Raw genomic sequence first — 7,225 nt, 5'->3', positions numbered from 1 at the left:
CCGCTCCGCCGCCCCCGGCCCGGCCCGGCCGGTGCGCACGCGCGGCCGCCGGGCCCGCGCCCCCAGCGCCCCCCCGCGGCGGGAGGGCGGGCGCGCAGCGGGGCCCGGCCCGCGGGGCGCGGGGCTCTCCCGCAGGGATGGATGCGCCTCCCGTCACAGCGGGCACCGGGCAACATTGGTACCCGTGAACCACCCCCAGCCCGGTTTCCGATACATTTGAATTCTGGGCTCGCTTTCCTCCAGTCCTTCGTGCCTTTCCAAAGCTGCATCGGGCTTTCCCGTTGACCGAGGATCTTTGGGTCATGTGGCGCTTTCTGCTGGATCACACTACTTAAGTAAGGAAGCATCCCAAATCTACACCTTCCCCAAACCCTTCTCAAAAGTAACTGGAACCAATGTCTCTTCTAACAGAAGATAGAGAAGGACAAATGTGTTGCACAAAACTCCAGCCATGTGGGAATCAGAAACAATTTTTGGGTTTCATTCCCAAAAATGGAAGCTGACTTGGTCTGTAGGCAAACAAAAAAACCAAGCAGAAAAACCCCAAACAATCGAAAAATAAACAAAACAAAACAAAAAAAAAAAAAACAAAAAAAAAAAAACAAAAAAAAAACAAACAAACACAAAAAAAAAAGAAAAAAAAAGCCAAACCATCCAAACAAAAAAACACAATCAAACAACAACCAAACCAAACAAAATACACCCAAGTTGGTAAGATCATAGAATGGTTTGCATTAAAAGAGGCCATCTTAAAGATCATCTACTTCCAACCTCCCTTCCTCAGGCAGGGACACATTCCACCAGACCAGGTGGCTCAAAGCCTCAGTCTGGCCTTGAACACTTCCAGGCATGGTGCATTCCCAGCTTCTCTGGGCCACCTGTGCCTCACCATCCTCACAGTGAAGAATTTCTTCCTAATATCTGATCTAAACTTACCCTCTTTCAGTTTAAAGCCATTCCCCCTTATCGTATCACTACATGCCTTTGTAAAAGCCCCTCTGCCCCTTACTTGTAGGCTCCCTTCAGGCTGCTCTAAGGTGTTCCCAGAGCCTTCTCTTCTCCAGGCTGAACAATTCCAAAATGCTGCAGCTGAACTGTGCACAGGGCAGTAGTACAGCGGAGGTGTTCCAGCAGCAGCAGTGTGGTGTCCCTGCACGTGGCACCACGTTCTTTATCCTTCTCTACTTTTTAGGCTGAAACAACAGAACCTGACTATGTTCAGTGCCACCGAAATGGAACCAGGGCTGGCTTTGTACCTCTCACCTGTAAACAATTTTCAACTGTTAGGATGTTTCAACTGTTACAGTTTAACCAAAAAGTTTTTAGCAAGTATGTCCTGCCACAAAAAGTTCTTCTGCTGCAGCCCCTTCAGGCAGCTGATCTCTGAGCCAGAAGCATTTCTGGTCTCTCTGCTCCCTGAGATGCAAGGCAGGCCAGCTCTGCTTCTATCCCATAATCCTTGTTGGTTTAAAAGACTCTTACTTTGTGTATCTCATGATAGTGACAGCTTTTGCTGGCCTGAAATGTGTTTTTCCCCTTTTCAATTTTTCTTGTAGCTGTTTTTATAGATTTGTATCTTGTGTACAATGGTGACACGATGGTGACATGTACTATCCTACAATGTGCGTTTGTGAAAGGATGGGGGTTTGCACCCATCCCTGCCCTAAGCCTCTAAACCGAATCTCTGTCACACACACTGAGTACAGTGTCCTTAAACAGCCTTGACTGTCAGCAAAAGATTAGCTCTCTTTCACTTCACCTGCCCTTGGGAAAACGGCTTTCTGCAAAGCCATCCACATGCACGCACAGAGACAGCTCGGTACTCCCACAAAAAAGGCAAAACGCTGCCACTGCAGTGCTTTCTCTTCTTTCTTTCAACCTCTCCTCACACACGTGGCATTGCAGGTGATGCAGCATTCTCCTCAGAGTCACTGCTACCTTCTTCTGTCCGTGACATTCAAAGCCAACAACAGACAGCACCAATAGATCTTAAAGCATCTTTCTGAGCGCTAGTACAGGCTTTTCCCCCCGGTACTGGCTTGTTCCTCCTCGCAAGAACAAGCTACCGGGGTTTGTTAGAGCACATAATGTTTCTGGGCTTAACCCATCAGCTTCAAATTGCTGCAAACTGTCCCATTCATGAATCAGAGGCAGGAGCCCTCGTTCAGGAGGATGGCCGGACCGTGTCTGATTTTTTGTGAATTGGAAGGGGCGCCATTCATGTGTTGGGGCTGCTCGGATGAGCACTGAATCTCCGCAGTTACGGGATTCACCAGCATGAGCAGTGCCTGGCTGTGCCTGAGCCGGGAAGAGGGGTTCCCAGCCTGTCGTGTGACGGGGACACTGGCTGGTCCACGTGCAGCGGCGGGGAGGAGGGGTGGGGGTCACCGAGCGCAGCCTGCGCCAGCCCATGCAGTGCCCGCAGGCGCTTCCTCTGCGTCCCAGCTCTGCCAGGGAGAAGAAAGTGCATCGAATCAATGGTAGCTGAAATATTCACGGAGACTTGATGATCCTTTCATCCCTGTAGGAAAATTTGAAAATCAGTGCAATTTTATTAAAAGCTAGTATTAAACAAATGCAAGAGGCTTCAGCTATTTTATTTCAAGATATAGCAAGAAAAATGGAGGATGCAGTCTGTCTTGATAGAGATTTCCCTGAAACCACACCAGGGAGCCTGTTTATATTCTAGTGATGCAGCTAAGCCAGACAAGTCTGCGGCACAGCATCTATTTTTAGACTCCAGGTTGCCATTTATAGTTTGTGAAAATATTCATCAGCATCTGGATAACCGGCTATCAATTTTTGTAAATGCACAGGAGAAATCAGACATTTCACTTCTCTTTGCTTTGCCCTTTTATGTCCTGCCTTATGTGGCTCTTTGGGGGTCATTTGGAATTTGTTTCTAAGGGCTTCACCATCACACCATACATTTGTCTGCTGTTGCATATGGCATCCTGCCAATTTTCTGTTGGGATGATCAGGGTACAGAAGAGAAAACCTTTTGCTAGCTACTGTGTCTCCACATGTGAAGAAGCTGCATGTGAGATTATTGGTGCACACCTTATGCAGTCAGTGAAAACACCTGAAAACACCTTTATAATAAAATGAGGCAATTTTAAAAGGCAAATATGAAGAGGAAATCTAATGGTTTGAGGACATCTTTTCAACCTTATTTCCCACCTATGACATAGCATAACTAAAAACTCATAGCTCAGTTTATTCTTCTGAAAATTTTGTTAGTATCTACTGCCAATATATAAAGTACTGAACTTAATTAAAGAGTTTCTGTTACAAGAGAAAGAAGGATATTGTAGCAGCCAGGTCCTTGCTTTGGTTCACTGTTCTGGTTTAAGTCTTACAACCAAATGGTACCCTCATTTATATCAGTGAAGTTTTTACCTAGTCTGATCAATAAACTGTATGTAGCAGCCAATTGCATGGTATTCTCTCTTGATCCAGTCCATCATTCCAGTGCTGCTGGTTTGTGATGGGTGGCATTGGTCAAAACAGTGATTTAACTTATGTCTGTAACTCTTACTTCCTCTACTGCCTTCCTGAACTGAAAGGAAAAAGAAGTGTAAATATACTTTGAAGGGATGCTGCAATAGCTCCCACTGAGGGATATGAGACACGAGGAAATTCAGTTAGGCAAGAGTTCCCTTCAAAGAAACTGTAATCTGGTGGAAAGATACAGATAGAAACAATCTGTCAGTGTGTGTTCCCCCCTCCCTAAAACTTTCAGCTGTCACGGTCTGCAGAGGCATTAATCTTTAATCAATTGAATGCCGTCTGCAGTGAGGTATCCAGGGAAAGGACAGGTCACAACAAGCATTCGCCTAGAATAACTAAGCAGTCGTGCATGAGCTGTGCCATCAGACCTTGCTGGATAGCAGCAGGGAATAGATGGAGAGCTAAAAATAACCTTTCCTTGCAGTGTTTTTCCAGACTATTTTTGATTCTTCATTTTGATAAGGTCGACTGGCTACTTGCTAAAAATAACCATTCCCGGCAAACTGAGGACAAAAAGTAGAGTATTTATAACCACCTCAGACTCTTTAGTACTTTTGCTGGCTGCAGATAATCTAGGATCTTGTCATCAGTCGGTTGCCAGTGTTTATGTAAGTCAGTAATAAATAAAGCATTAATTGGAATGGAAAACGAGTCTTTCTTGCCACTCTGATTTTCTCAGATGGAACACATATCTTTTTGTACTTGTAGGTTACCTTGCCCTGTTCTTCATGATGTGGTCTGAATTGCTTCAGAAATAACCAAAACAACCTCCTGTTAGGTCAGCCAATCTTACAAAAATAGCTGCATATGTAATTAAAAGTGCAAAAGCAGTTTTGCATGCCTGATACTTGACACGCAGAAATTTTCAGGGCGTGATTCACGTAGCTTCCTCCATGAGAGGTTTTTTTATTGAGCCTCTGTGTGCCACTATCTCTGATGAAATGAAACCACCACTCTGCCAGCAGGATGAGAGTGGCAGAGGCATTCTGTAACCAAGTAACTGGAGGAGGACTGCAGAGAAATTGTCGGTATAAATGATAATTTGACCCCAAGGCAGGTTTCCAGAAACTGGGTCATTATGGGGATGGGGGAAACACACACCAGTCAGCCCAACTGTGCAACCTGTTGGATGTTCCAAGGGAGAAAGACAACAATTAAGGCATTAACATTTATGTTTTAAAAAATAAAGTCTATCACACAGTAGATTTGAGCAACTGTCCTTCTTCATTTAAGGTGGAGAACTCTTTAAGTTATTAGTGAATGTTTTCCCTTACAGATATTTTGCTTAGGACCTATTAAATTTCTGTAAGGGAAAACTCATCTTCACAGATTCGTTAAGTATGCATGATTTTTCATAAATATTTATCTAGAATGGGCCCCACTTAAGTTGTCTGCTTAACTGCAATGTAACACAGGTTAATAATTTGGAGATTCACAGATTTTTCCTTCCCACAAACATGAATATGTCAAGTGTATGCCTGAAATGTATGTTATGGAACTTTCTGTGACTGAGAGCTGCACAGGAAATTACCACCTCTACCCTAAAAGTGCTGAACATTTCTCTGGAGAAGAGAGACTGAATAGGGCAGGGAGGAGAGGAGGGGAACAGAGAGGGAAGGGGAGAGAGAGTGACTGGAACATGGCAAGGACCATGAAACTTTCTAGATTCCTTTCTGTGCTCAAATGAATGATAACTGGAACATAAAAATTGTATGTGAAGTGGATTTTATCATCTTGTTTGATTACAATGAGTACAAACAATGAAGGCACATTGTTATACTCATTTTGATGGCATTTCTTATTTTAGACAAAACGCAGCAGTTTTAAAAACATAGATCTGACTGGCTTCATTTGAGGTGCTTCTGTGTTTGCCTATTGCTTGACAAAGAGGTCAAAAGAAATGTGAGGGTGGAGACAGCATGAGAATTTCCTTAATCTTTTCTCTGTATTTTTTTCTGTAGAGATTTGCCACAGGGAAATAAAAAGGTCATTAATAACAACTACGAGATATATCAAGCAGAGAAAACATCTAACATGAAGGTAGCAGAAAGAACAAACAATTTGCACATGCAGCACCTGTGTTTTTCCTCTCAGGGGTATTCTTAGAGCAAATAAGAATTGATTTAGCTTCTATATACATATGCACAGGACTTGCTACATGTTTACTTCTTGTAAACCAGTAAAGGCCATTTGCAAAATTTATGGGGTTTGTGCAGTCAAAAAAACCCACTGCTTTTTTCAACAGCAGACTCATGACCACATTTCTCTCTTGCCTCATTTCCAGTTAAATCTTTGTTTTCTGTGACCAAGCTAACATTCCTCAGTGGAGAGGTCCTCAGGCAGGTGTTAAACTCAAAAAAAACATGGAAAATACTCCATGCAACAAAGTGTGTGTGTGTTCCGTTGAGTCACAGCAAGCTCAGATATAAGTGACTGTGGGCCATACTATATTAGCTGTGAGGATTCTGAAAGCACCTCTTTCCTGCAGAGGTGTGTTTTACTAGCTGAATCCACACAGAGACAATACAATAAACTTACTTTCTAAGCAGTAAATATATATGGGTGAAAAATATTATATTAATTGTTACTAATGTATATTCACATACTCCAACTGTAAGAGTGACCAGAACAACAAAAGAAAATTAGGAATAATTAATGGGTTGAATTTGTTACAGGGATCCCCTGAAATATCACTTTAACTAATGTCTTACCTGGTTCTTGATTCCAAAGAACTTGCTCCCTAAAATTTTGTTGTTCATGTCCATCTTGGGGTACATAAATAAGAGAGGAACAATCAGGAAGTCCATTTGTATTTTGACTGTACATCTCACCTTCCATTCCATGAAGGAGACCTTTGTTCTGCTATAGCTTTCTTTGTGGACTTTAAAATATTGTTCATGGACGAATGCCAAACTAGTAAGCAAATATTATGTTTATAACTCTCCCTTATACTGATCTTACCAATCACCTCATCACTGGCCTCTGAGGGAGGAACCGGTTACTGCTCACAGCAGCCACAAGCTCGGACCTTCATTCTCACTGTCCAAGCCTCTTCTCTTCAGCCACTGCTCAGACCTTTCTTCTCACTGTCCAAGCAGTTCTCCACCATCACCACACAGCAAAGTGGGGTTGCATTAATTATTTGTTGCCTATGCTTTGGTAATTTAGTTTATGATGCAGACATGTGCTTTTGTCACTCATGACCATCTGCCAAATTCTATGAGGAGGGGAAAGGTGCACTTCTATTCAGTTTTCATGGGCAATGTCCTTCAACTGTCGATTAATATGTATGCAGAAAACAGCTCCAATTCCTTTAGGATACCTAAATTTTATAGTATCAGAAGTTAAAGAGTTTTTTATCTGGGAAAGAAGCTTTCCAGTTGTAATACTCTATCACCAGCATACAGAAAGCAGTGTCTTAAAATGGGAAAGAGAGGAAAGAGACAAAAGAATACTGTTTAGTCAAAAAAATTACCCTGCAAATTGACAGACACAGAAAAAAAATGCATTAATTATCCTGATAATGGTGGAAGGTGCCTCCTTGGATGCCTGTGGTAGGTGACAGAAGCAGGCGTACATGTAGGTACACCTAGCACGGTGGCAGAAGCATTCTCTGCACTCTTCTGCCAATATATGTCATCGTTAACCACAAGGGATGGACTTCCAGGAACAGGAAGGAAGCAAAAAGAACATCTACTTTCAACTGCCTCTCCAT

The sequence above is a fragment of the Aphelocoma coerulescens genome, chromosome 5 (genome assembly GCF_041296385.1).
Source record: "Aphelocoma coerulescens isolate FSJ_1873_10779 chromosome 5, UR_Acoe_1.0, whole genome shotgun sequence".
NCBI lineage: Eukaryota > Metazoa > Chordata > Aves > Passeriformes > Corvidae > Aphelocoma > Aphelocoma coerulescens.
The sequence above is the reverse complement of the archived record's forward strand: the minus strand, read 5'-3'. Positions refer to the sequence as shown.